The sequence below is a fragment of the Myotis yumanensis genome, unplaced genomic scaffold (assembly GCF_028538775.1).
Source record: "Myotis yumanensis isolate MYYU_CA2020_CCGP unplaced genomic scaffold, mMyoYum1.0.hap1 SCAF_4, whole genome shotgun sequence".
NCBI lineage: Eukaryota > Metazoa > Chordata > Mammalia > Chiroptera > Vespertilionidae > Myotis > Myotis yumanensis.
The window spans coordinates 93,788,803-93,802,547 of record NW_027223755.1 but is presented as its reverse complement, the minus strand read 5'-3'; the positions used below and the strand labels follow the sequence as shown (position 1 = coordinate 93,802,547).

Below are 13,745 nucleotides of genomic sequence, written 5' to 3'. Positions count from 1 at the left end.
GATGTACAGAATGAACTGGTGACTATAATGAATCAGGGACATAGAAAGGGAATGGACTGACTATTCTTGGGGGGGAAAGGGGAATGGGAGATTCGGGAAGAGACTGGACAAAAATCATGCACCTATGGATGAACTCATTGGGTGGGGAGTGAGGGTGGAGGGTGGGGTGGGAGCTGGAAGGAGGGGAGTTATGGGGGGAAAAAAGAGGAACAAATGTAATAATATGAACAATAAAGATTTAAAAAAAAATTAAAAAAAAAAGATACAGTAACTATGAAAACATAAATAAATAACATAGCACAAATTAAGAACACAGTGGAAGGAATACATAGGAGAGTAGGGGGAGCTGAGGAGTGAATCAGTGAATCAGAAGACAAGGTAGAAAAAAATCACTCAGAGAAACAAAAAGATAAATCAATTAAAAAACAGGAGGACAGCTTGTCTACAAGCGGCCCACCTCACAAAAACAAACAAACAACAAAACAAAACACATACAGGATGAGAGTGAAGGGATGGGGAAAAATTTTCCATGGAAATGGAAAAGAAAAATAGCTGGAGTAGCAATAGAACTCATATCTGACAAATGTACTTCAAAATGAAGGTCATCACAATAGACAACAAAGGTCACTACATAATACTAAAGGGATCCATCCAACAAGAGGATATAACCCTGGTAAACATGTACTCACCCAATATAGGAGCACCTAAATATATTAAATAAACAAAACTTCTAGGGGACTTTAACGGAGAGATTAACAACAATGCAGTCATAGTAGGGGACTTCAATACCCCTCTGACTTCACTAGATCTTCCAGACAAAAACTTAACAAGGAAACAGTGAATCTAAAGCACACACTGGATCAATTGGATTTAATTGACATTTATGGAACATTTCACCCCAACGCAGCAGAACATACATACATTCTTCTCAAGTGCACACGGATCGTTCACAAAGATTGACCACATGTTAGGACACAAAACAAGTTGCTACAAGTTCAAGAAGATTGAAATCATATCAAGCATCTTCTCAGATCACAGCACAACGAAATTAGAAATCACTACAGTAAAAACACCTCAAAACATTTAAACACATGGAGGCAAAATAGCATCTTATTAACACTTGGATTGCGGGAAACGAGTTAAGTCGGCTCGCGTGAATTGCGCGTACTCCGCGGGAGCCCTCTTAACTCGGTTCATATAGATTTGCGGTGGAGTGCGGGAAACGTGTAAACTCGGGCCGATTGTAACTGCGTATTACCAAATATTTGTTTGTTTGCCGTTCACAAAGATACCTACCTGCGTATGCGAACCGTTTCATACCCATTGGGGTAATAGGTAGCATAAAAATCCCTTGTAAGTAGAGAACACTTTATGGCGCTGGTCGAGTACAATACCGTTAGGGTACCAATGTATTGTTTTCTCATTTTATAACCGATATCCCTGGATATCTCACCATGCAAAGAGAATAGTTATTGAGAAATACTTCTTGTGTCCGGACGTCTTTAGTTTTGAGTTTTGTGAATATTATTACGTGTTTAAATATTTAAATATATTGTGATAAAGACATTCATATAGAATTTTTTAACCAAATAAAATAAAATCGTTCCGCAAAGTGTTCGCATAATAATTATTTTTTTATATCAGATATCTATCGGAGTACCACTATTTTCAGTTAGTATTATTTTTATTTGCTTTAACCTAGAATGTCGCAGCATTCAGACTATAGTGATGATGAGTTTTGTGCAGACAAGTTGTCCAATTATTCTTGTGATAGCGATCTTGAAAATGCGAGTACAAGTGATGAAGATTCTAGTGATGATGAAGTAATGGTGCGTCCCAGGACATTGAGGCGACGAAGAATTTCGAGCTCCAGCTCTGACTCAGAGTCAGATATAGAAGGCGGGAGAGAAGAATGGTCGCATGTTGATAATCCACCGGTCTTAGAAGATTTTTTAGGGCATCAAGGATTAAACACAGATGCTGTTATAAATAATATAGAAGATGCCGTGAAATTATTTATCGGAGATGATTTTTTTGAATTTCTTGTAGAGGAGTCAAACAGGTATTATAATCAAAATAGGAATAATTTCAAACTTTCAAAAAAAAGCCTAAAGTGGAAAGATATAACCCCTCAAGAGATGAAGAAGTTTTTAGGGTTAATTGTTCTCATGGGACAGGTGCGCAAAGATAGAAGAGATGACTATTGGACCACGGAGCCATGGACGGAGACGCCATATTTTGGTAAAACGATGACGAGAGACAGGTTCCGACAGATATGGAAAGCTTGGCACTTCAATAATAATGCGGATATCGTAAATGAATCAGATAGACTTTGCAAAGTGAGACCAGTACTAGATTATTTTGTGCCTAAATTTATAAATATTTACAAACCTCATCAGCAATTATCACTAGATGAAGGGATCGTATCTTGGAGGGGAAGATTATTCTTTAGGGTATATAATGCAAGATCGTTAAATATGGAATATTGGTTCGTTTGTTGTGCGAAAGTGATACAGGATATATCTGTAACATGGAAATTTATTGCGGCGAAGGAAAGCGATTATTGGAAACGATACAAACAGTAGTGTCTCCATACACTGATTCGTGGTACCATATATATATGGACAATTATTATAATAGCGTCGCAAATTGTGAAGCACTTATGAAAATCAAATTCAGAATATGTGGAACAATCCGGAAAAATCGAGGTATACCTAAAGATTTTCAAACAATTTCTTTGAAAAAAGGTGAAACAAAATTTATAAGGAAAAATGATATATTGTTACAAGTGTGGCAATCAAAAAAGCCTGTATACCTGATTTCTTCGATTCATTCTGCGGAGATGGAAGAAAGTCAGAATATTGACAGAACATCAAAAAAGAAAATTGTCAAACCGAATGCACTCATTGACTACAATAAACATATGAAAGGTGTTGACCGGGCCGACCAATACCTTTCATATTATTCGATATTGCGGAGGACGGTCAAATGGACAAAAAGGTTGGCAATGTATATGATAAATTGCGCATTATTTAATTCTTATGCAGTTTACAAATCAGTGAGGCAAAGAAAAATGGGTTTTAAAATGTTTTTGAAACAAACAGCTATCCACTGGTTGACGGATGATATTCCAGAGGACATGGACATTGTTCCAGACCTTCAACCAGTACCGTCTACTTCTGGAATGCGGGCTAAACCACCTACATCTGATCCACCATGCAGGCTATCGATGGACATGAGAAAGCATACATTACAGGCAATTGTCGGAAGTGGAAAAAAGAAAAACATTTTGAGAAGGTGTCGCGTATGTTCCGTTCATAAATTGCGCAGTGAGACATGCTACATGTGCAAATTTTGCAATATACCTCTACATAAAGGGGCGTGTTTTGAAAAATATCATACGCTAAAAAACTATTAATTTCTATTTGTTTTGATTTATTATGAAAATTTTATTTTAAACTTCAAAAATATGTGTATATTTTTAGGTAATAAGTATTTTTTGGGTTTTTTGTATTTAGTTTATATATATCGAATTATTTATGTACTGAATAGATAAAAAAATGTCTGTGATTGAATAAATTTTCATTTTTTACACAAGACACCGAAAATTTCATTTCAATCGAACCCATACTTCAAAAGATTTAGGCATTTTAAACTAACTCTGATTTTGCGCGGGAAACCTAAATAATTGCCCGCGCCATCTTATATTTTGGCGGGAAATTCACCCGACACCGTAGTGTTAAACAATGAATGGATTACCAACAAGATCAAGAAAGAAATAAAAACCTTCCTGGAATCAAGTGAAAAGGAACACACACAACCTAAAATCTCAGGGACACAGCAAAATCAGTCCTGAGCAGGAAGTTCATAGCATTACAGGCCTACTTCAAAAAAACAAGAAAAGTTAATAAAGTATCTAACACTACAACTTAAAGAAATAGAGAACAATAAGAAAAGCCCAGAATAAGTAAAAGGAAGGAAATAATAAAAATTAAAGCAGCAGTAAATAACATGGAGACTAAAAAAATAATACAGAATATCAATGAAACTAAGAGCTGCTTCTTTGAAAGGATAAACAAGATTGATGAGCCTTTAGCCAGACCCATCAAGAAACAAAGAGGATTCCCAAATTAATAAAATCAGAAAGGAAAGCGGAGAAGTAACCAATGACACCACAGAAATTAAAGCATTGTAAGAAAATACCATGAACAACTATATGCCAACAAGCTGGACAATGGATGAAATGGACAGATTCTTGGAAAAATCCAGTCTCTCAAAATTGAGTCAGAGATCAATGGGGGGGCGGGGAGGACATATGTAATACCTTTAGCAATAAAGATTTCAACGTAAACTGAAAAACAACCACCAAAAAACCATGTAGTAGAAAACTGTACACTTTACTAAAAAAGTCAGGTTAAGCTGTCTGTAGGTTACATGTGTCATTTATCATTTGTGGGGAGCCGCTATAGGGTTAAACCTCGGACTGACCTGTTGGCAAAGTCACAAACAAGTCCCAGCTTAGAGGGCACAGTCCTCTTAAGCATAATTAGGCTTGACCTTATAATGCTCCCTAGATCTTACCTGGGAAGCTAATGGGCTGAGGGAAGTGCAAGAAGAACAAAAACAAGTGAAACTCACAAGAACAGTGTAAACAAGTGAAACTCACAAGAACAGTGTAACTTTGGTAACCACTACCTTGTTTACCTCTGACTATAAAAATAAAGGCTCAGCTTGCCTCAGGATCTTTCTCTGTGGCCTCAGCCAGGCACAGGAAGATCCACAGAGACAAGAGAGCTAGAGAGTTCTGAACGCTGTCTCTGTGTAAGACATTCTTCGCCGACTCTGTCTACACCTTTGGGAACCCCTGGACCGCTGGGGCTGGACCCCGGCAATCATTAAACTATAATTTACAAATACCAATAAAAGTATAAACTTAAAATTTTAAAATACAGATTACTTGAGGATGGGGAGAGAGGGAGGAGGGCATGGAATGGAGAAACATAACATAAATGGACATTACTGGTAGTATTTTGTTGATGGTTCGAAGATACTTAGTATTTTTAGTAGAATATTATACTTTATGATTAATGTATTTTGCGTGTTTTTTATGTGCATCAAATGTAAAGGCATGTTTACCCCAGTATTATAATGTTGGTGTAAACATGCCTTTACATTCCTAGTTTGGGTTTTTTTTCCAAAGGCTCTAAGAAGGACCAGAGCAATGTGTTCAAGTAAGATATTTTAACTGTAGTTATTTAACACTGTTGTCTCTCTTCATCTTGATTTCTCCTTATTTTATTACCACCTGACAGCACAGTGGTTTCAGGTATTTTGTGATTAGATATATGTTTATTATAGGTTTAATAAGATAGAATGATGGCTCACAATCCCAGGTGATTATTACCTTATCAACCTGATTGTGATAGGAATGTAGTCTACACTGCCTGACACCTGAAATACATGCATAGTGAAGAAGTAAGGATTGAGGTTTATGAAACCAAAAATACTGGGGTGGTAAACCAATTATCTGATATTTAAAATTGTATGTAGAGAATTTAGTTCTCATAGATTTCCAGTGAAAACAGAAATTTTGTTAGAAATATACTCACTAACAACATAATCAATTAAAAATTAACCGTATTTTTTTCCATTTTGTCAGGTATTGTACCTTCAAACTAAAATACTTTTTATGTTTATAGGGCACAAAGTTGTAGCAGTACCAACAAGAAGTATGTCTTGAGGTAAAACAAATGTTTTCTACATCCAAATTACCAATTTAAAAAATCATCCATGCCAGAGGGAAGACTTGGTTTATTCATTGTCTATTTCACAAATATTTCAAAAATTGTATTCATGAAGAAGCCATCTAATATGCAGTGATATAGGAAAAATAGAATTGTAAATTGTATCAGGCCCTTAACTAACATGTTCTTTATTTTGTTAGATAACTTGTCTTTCATGTGTCATAATTATTTTTGTTTTGTTTGTGTTATTTCTTTGAATGCCTTCTAACCTGGCAGTATTTCTTAAAAAAATTTTTTTCAATTACAGTTGACATACAATATTATATTTGTTTTTTAGGTGTACAATATAGTTATTAGACAGTTATATAACTTACAAAGTGATCACCCTGATAGGTCTAGTACCCGTGTGACAGCACAGTGGCTTTTACAATATTAGTGACTAGATCTCCTATCCTCATGACTGTTTTTTATAACAGGCAATTTGTACTTTTTAATACCTTCACTTTTTTCACCTATCCTCCTAACCCTCCTCCTCTCTGGCAACCATCAATTTGTTCTTTGTATTAATGAGTTAATTTCTGTTTTGTTCGTTCGTATATTTTGTTTTGTAGATTCCACATGTAAGTCAAATTATACAGTATTTGTCTTTGCTTGTCTGACTTATTTCACTTAGCATAACATCTTCTAGGTCTGCGGTTCTCAACCTGTGGGTTGCGACCCCTTCACAGGGGTCGCCTAAGACCATCGGAAAACACATATATAATTACATATTGTTTTTGTGATTAATCACTATGCTTTAATTATGTTCAATTTGTAATAATGAAATTGGGGGTCACCACAACATGAGGAACTGTATTAAAGGGTCGTGGCATTAAGAAGGTTGAGAACCACTGCTCTAGGTACATCCACATTGTAAAAAATGGTAAGACTTCCTTCTTTTTTATGGTTTAGTAATATTCCATTGTATATATGTACCACATTTTTTAATCCATTCGTCTGTTTTTTAAAAATATTTTTTTATTGATTTCAGAGAGGGAGAGGGAGAGATAGATAAATGATTAGAGAGAATCATTGATCAGCTGCCTCCTGCACTACCACCCCCCCCCCCACTGTGGTTTGAGCCTGCAACCCTGCCATGTGCCCTGATCGGGGATCAAACCATGACCTCCTGGTTCATGGGTTGACACTACACCACTGAGTCACGCCAGCTGGGCTATTGTTTTATCTATTGATGGAAACTTAGATTGCTTTCATATTTTTGCTATTGTAAACAATGCTTCAGTGCATATATTGTTTAGAATTATTGTTCACATATTAAGGAAGTTGCACATTTTTCATATGTAGATTAACCATCTATATGTTCTCTTTGAAAAAATCTCTTTGGGTGCTCTGCATATTTTTAATTGTAGTGTTTGGTTCTTTTCAGTGTTAAAATTTTATGAGTTCCTTATATATTTTGGATATTAGCTTCTTATTGAGTATATCTTGGGCAAATACCTTCTCCTATTTAGTAGGTTGCCTTTTAGTTTTGTTCATAGTTTTATTCACTGTGCAAAACTTTAGTTTGATGTAGTCCAATTCGTTTATTTTTCTTTAGTTTCCCTTGCCTGAGGAGATGTTTCCAAAAAATATTATTAAGAGCAATGTCAAAGAATTTACTGCCTGTGTTTCCTTTCCAAGAGTTTTATGGTTTCAGGTCTTACACTAAGTAGTTAATCCATTTTTAGTTTATCTTTTTACATGATGTAAGAAAGTGATCCAGTTTCATTATTTTGCATATATCTGTCCAGGTTTCCTAATACTATTTATTGAAGAGACTCTTTTTACCCCTTGTATATTCTTCCCTCCTTTGTAATAGAATAATTGGCCATATTGGTTTGTTATTGGCCTATTCAGGTGTTTTAATTCTTCCTGATTTAATTTTGGGAGACTGTATTTTTTAGGAATTTGTCTATTTCATCTACATTGTCCAGCTTGTTGGCATATAGTAGTTCATAGTATTTTCTTACAATTCTTTGTATTTCTGTGGTGTCAGTGGTTACTTCTCCACTTTTGTTTCCAATTTTATTTATTTGGGTCCTCTCTCTTTGTTTCTTGATGAGTCTAGCTAATGGTTTATCAATTTTGTTTATCCTTTCAAAGAACCACCTCTTAGTTTCATTGATTTTTTTTGTATTATTATTTTTTTAGACTCTGTGTTATTTATTTCTGCTCTAACCTTTGTTATTTCCTTCCTTCTGCTTACTCTGTGCTTTTGTTACAGTTCTCTTTCTAGTTCTTTAAGTTGTAGTGTTACATAGTTTCTTATTAACTTTTCTTGTTTTTTGAGGTATGCCTGTAGTGTTACAGAAAAACCAAGCAACGCTCCGAGAGTTTGGAGTTACACTTTATTCACTGTGGTGGGCTTAGAGAAAATGAATTCAAATTCTAAGCAGAGCTACAAGCAGAACTTCCCTTTTTATGAAAGAGCCAGCCCTTTGTTTGCTTAGTGGTTATCTTGTTGGTGGCCTTGAAAACTACACAGTTCTATCCAATTAAAAAATGCACCTGGCATGGCATTGGGCGTATCTGGTCTCTGGCCTACAAGGTCAGACAGCTAAGTTTATCTTCCTCATTATTCAAGCAGGCTAAAGCGGGCTAGAGAGCAAACTTATTTTTTTCAGAATAAGAGGCCGTCTAACGAATAGCAGAGAATTCCAAACAGTAGTTTTACAGAATAGGGGTTTGCCTTCTCAGTAGTGCTATGAACTTCCCACTCAGGACTGCTTTGCTGTGTCCCTGAGATTTTAGGTTTTTGTGTATTCATTTTCACTTGGTTCCAGGAAGGTTTTTATTTCTTTCTTGATCTCGTTGGTAACCCATTCATTGTTTAATAAGATGCTATTTTGCCTCCATGTGTTTGAATGTTTTTGGGTGTTTTTACTGTAATTGATTTCTAATTTTGTTGCACTGTGATCTGAGAAGGTGCTTGATATGATTTCAATCTTCTTGAACTTGTGTAACCTTGTTTTGTGTCCTAACATGTGGTCTATCTTTGTAAATGATCCATGTGCACTTGAGAAGAATGTTTATTCTGCATTGGGGTGAAATGTCCAATAAATGTCAATTAAATCCATCTGATCCACTGTGAACTTTAGAGTCTCTGTTTCCTTGTTAAGTTTCTGTCTGGAAGATCTATCCAGTGAAGTGAGAGGGGTGGAGGGGTGTTGAAGTCCCTTACTATGACTGTATTGTTGTCGATCTCTCCGTTAAAGTCCTCTAGAACAGTGGTCATCAACCGGTATTCCACGGACCACTGGTGGTCCATGAGGTCCAAAAGGTTGGCGACTGCTGGTTTAAGGAAACCTTTGGAGCAACGGTCGCCAACCGGTAGTCCATGGACCACTGGTGGCCCGTCAGGTCCGAGAGGTTGGCGACCACTGCTATAGAAGTTTGTTTATATATTTAGGTTCTCCTTTATTGGGTGCATATATGTTTACCAGGGTTATATCCTCTTGTTGTATCGATCCCTTTCGTATTATGTAGTGACTTTTGTTGTTTCTTGTGATGGCCTTCATTTTGAAGTGTATTTTATCAGATATGAGTATTGCTCCTCCAGGTTTTTTTTTCTTTTCCATTTGCATGGAAAAATTTTTTCCATCCCTTCACTCCCATTCTGTTTGTGTCTTTTGTTTTGAGGTGGGTCTCTTTTAGACAGGATATAGTTGGGTCATGTTTTTGTATCCATATAGCTACTCTACGCCTTTTGATTGGAGCATTTAATCCATTTACATTTGGGTTATTGATAGGAACTTATTTATTGCCATTTAGTTCTGTATGGCTAGGTTTCTCTCTCTGTTTCTTCTTCTCATTACAGCAATCCCTTTAGCATTTCTTGTAATGCTAGCTTCGTGGTGATGTACTCCTTTACCTTTTTTTGTCTGGAAAGCCCTTTATTTGATTGTTTATTTTGAATGATAGCCTTCCTGGATATAGTAATCTTGGTCTCAGATCCTTGCTTTCCATTGCCTTGAGTACTTCATGCCATTCCCTTCTGGCCTGTAGAGATTCTGATGAGAAATCAGTGTCAGCCTTATGGGAACTCCTTTGTAGGTAACAGTTTGTTTTTGTCTAGCTGCCTTTAAGATTCTTCCTTTGTCTTTTTTTGGTATTTCAGTTATGATGTGTCTGGGCGTGGGCCTGTTTGGGTTCTTCTAGTTTAGGGCTCTCTGTACCTCCTGCACTTGTGTGACTTTTTCCTTTAACAGATTAGGGAAATATTCTGCCATTATTTCTTCAAACACCTTCTCTATGCCTTTCTCCCTTTCTGCCTTTTCTGGCACACTTGGCTGTTCTAATATTGTTACGTTTCACATTGTTCCACAGCTTCCTTAAGCTGTTCTCCTGTCTTTTAATTGTTTTTTTTTTTTTTTGGTTCTCTGATTGAGTGATATTTTCAACACTGTCTTCTGATTCACTGATTCAATCCTCAGCTTCTCGTAATCGGTTCTGTATTCCTTCCAACTTTCTGTATTTGTGTTATGTCATTCTTTATCTCAGACTGTTCTTTTTTCATAGTTACTATATCTTTTTTCATGCTGTTGAGCATTTTTTCCATCATTACTCTGACCTCTGATTCAGATAAATTTCTTTTTTTTTTTTTAAATATATTTTATTGATTTTTTACAGAGAGGAAGGGAGAGAGATAGAGAGTTAGAAACATCGATGAGAGAGAAACATCGATCAGCTGCCTCCTGCACATCTCCTACTGGGGATGTGCCCGCAACCCAGGTACATGCCCTTGACCGGAATCGAACCTGGGACCCTTCAGTCCGCAGGCCGACGCTCTATCCACTGAGCCAAACCGGTTTCGGCTCAGATAAATTTCTTATCTCTGCTTCATTTATCTCTTCTTCTTGAGAATTCTCTATTTCCTTCATTTGGGAGTTGTTTCTTTGTCTCATTTTGGCTTTCTGTTTGGGTTTGACTATGTATTAGGTCAGTGATGGCGAACCTATGACACGTGTGTCAGAGATGACACGCGAACTCATTTTTTTTGGTTGATTTTTCTTTGTTAAATGGCATTTAAATATATAGAATAGCCCTAGCCGGTTTGGCTCAGTGGCTAGAGCGTCGGCCTGCGGACTCAAGGGTCCCAGGTTCGATTCCGGTCAAGGTCATGTACCTTGGTTGTGGGCACATTCCCAGTAGGGGGTGTGCAGGAGGCAGCTGATTGATGTTTCTCTCTCATCGATGTTTCTAACTCTCTATCCCTCTCCCTTCCTTTCTGTAAAAAATCAATAAAATATATTTAAATATATATATATATATAAATATATATATATATAAAATAAATATCAGAAATATAAGTCTTTGTTTTACTATGGTTGCAAATATCAAAAAATTTCTATATGTGACACGGCACCAGAGTTAAGTTAGGATTTTTCAAAATGCTGACACGCTGAGCTCAAAAGGTTCGCCATCACTGTATTAGGTAGATCCTCTACACCTCTCAATCTCTAGTGCATGACAGTGTTAAAAGCTGTTTCTAATTAGATCAGCCATAGACTCAAAGCCGCCAGAGACCACCTCTACCTACAGACTGATAGGATTCCAACTTGAATTGCCCCCCAGGCAATCGTCCTCTGGTATGGGGAGAGGTTTTTTTTATAGGATGGGGCAGTTGTTTCTGCCTGGAGGCTAATTGTTATTTTAATCTCTTAAGTGGCATCAGGCAAGGTATTTTCCAATAGGGTGTGTCAACTGTTTTACCTCCAGGCAAGGTAGATGTCTATTTGGGAAAGATGTCCTCTGTTGCCTGAGGGAAGTATTTGGCCTAGGAAGCTGGTGTTTCTGTTTTCTGAGCTCTATCCCTTGGATCCCCAGTCCTGGCTTCTGCTCTCACAGCTCCAGTCTGCTTCACCCTCCCTCTATCAGAGCACAAGGTGGGTGGATCCACAGGGAGTTTAGTGCATTGGCCCTTTAAGAGGGTGCCTGAATTTTCAGTTGTTACTCTCTGGCAGACAGCACCCCACTGCTTTTCACAGCCAGATGTTATGTGGGTACCCTTCTCAATTTTGGTGCTCTGTGCTGGGGGGGCCAGCTTGGGGATTAGATCCCAGAGTTCTCAGTGGCAACCCCCCAAAGCTGAGATATCTCACTGGGTGCCTGACCAACCCTTTCGTGCCTCTGCCCCTCCTGCCAGTCTCTGTGTGGTCTCCACTTTCAGTCCTTGGGTATCAGGGTTCTCTCCTGTGAGTTTTCTGTTGATTATTCAGGAAGTTTTTCTATATTTTAGTTGTAATACCACTTTGTTCCTGGGAGCAAGTTTGTGCAGCATCCACTTACTCTGCCGCCACTTTTAATCTTCCTGGCCATATAGGTTGAGATTTACTTCTGTATTCTCTATTCTGTTGCAATGATCTCTGTGTCTTTTTTTATGCCAGCACCATGCTGTTTTGATTACTATAGTCTTGTGGTCTAGTTTGATATCAGGTAGTGTGATACCTCCAGCATTGTTCTCCTTTCTCAAGATTGCTTTGGCTATTCAAGATCTTTTGTGGTTGCTTACAGATGTTAGGATTATTGTAATTCTGTGAAAAAGCCATTTGAATTTTGATAGGAATTGCTTTGGGTAGTATGGACATCTTAATCTTACTAATTCTTTCTACCCATGAACGTGGCATACCATTCCATTTATTGTTGTCTTCAGTTGTTTTCTTCAATGGCTTATAGGTTTTTTGAAGTACAGGTCTTTACCACTTTGGTTATATTTATTCTTATTGATGCAGTTATAAGTGGAGTTGTTTTCTTTTTTTTTTTAAGTATATTTTATTGATTTTTTACAGACAGGAAGGGAGAGAGATAGAGAGTTAGAAACATCGATGAGAGAGAAACATCGATCAGCTGCCTCCTGCACATCTCCTACTGGGGATGTGCCCGCAACCCAGATACATGCCCTTGACCGGAATCGAACCTGGGACCTTTCAGTCCGCAGGCCGACGCTCTAAGGAGTTGTTTTCTTAATTTTTCTTTCTGATGGTTCCTTAACTGCTATACTAAAATGCAACTGATATCTGAATATTAATTTTGTACCCTGCTACTTTACTGAATCCAGATATTGGCTTTTTGGTGGAGTCTTTAGTTTTTTATATATATGTAGTATACTGTCATCTGAAAATGAAAATTTTCTTCTTTCTTTCCAATTTGGATGCCTTTTATTTCCTTTTCTTGTCTGATTGCTATTACTAGGACTTCCAAGACCATTTAAGTAAAAGTGGACATCTTTGTTTTTGATGAGTATGATGTTAGCTGTGGTTTGTCATATTTGGCCTTTATTATATTGATGTATGTTCACTCTTTGCTGAGAGTTTTTATCTTAAATGAATGCTGGATTTTGAAATGCGTTTCCACATCTATTGATAGCATCATATGATTTTTATTCTTGATTTTGTTTATGTGGTGTATTACATTATTCAACTTGCAGACATTGGACCAGCCTTAAATACTGGGAATGAATTCCACCTGATCATGATATATGATCCTTTTAATATACATATTGCTAAATTTGGTTTGCTCATATTCTTTATAGAATTTTTCCATCTATCCTCATTAGGGATATTAGCATATATGTATTTTGGAATGTCTTTGGTTTTGGAATAAAATGAGTTAGGCAGCCTTCCCTCCTTTTCCGTTTGAGAAAGGTAAGTGTTAATTTGAAATAGTTTGAGAAAGGTAAGTGTTAATTTTTCTTTGAATGTTTGGTGAAAGTTACCTGTGAAGCCAGCAGGTTCAGGACTTTTGTTGCGAACTTTTTTATTATTAATTCAATTTCTTTAGTATTTATTGATCTGCTCCGATTTTCTCTTTCTTCTTTATGCAGTCTAAGAAGATTATATTTTTCTAGGAATCTATCCATTTCTTCCATGTTGTCCAGTTTGTTGGCATATACTTGTTCAGAGTACTTTCTTATAATCTTTTGTATTTCTATAGTGACAGTTATCACCTCTCCTTTTCTTTTTT

The 13,745-nt window shown here is 36.8% G+C and overlaps 1 protein-coding gene across 2 annotated transcripts in view; it reads left to right on the top strand.

The window, feature by feature from the left end:
• ATF7IP2 (activating transcription factor 7 interacting protein 2) overlaps window positions 1-13,745 on the top strand; it is a 116,982-nt gene that overhangs the window by 40,222 nt on the left and 63,015 nt on the right. Inside the window, exon 2 of one of the 2 annotated variants that reach the window (XM_070411561.1) lies at window positions 5,700-5,741. The exons of the other annotated variant lie outside the window; for it this stretch is intronic. The gene's annotated coding sequence lies outside the window, so the exon portion shown is untranslated. The remainder of the gene's footprint in view (window positions 1-5,699; window positions 5,742-13,745) is intronic. 2 annotated transcript variants of the gene reach the window in all.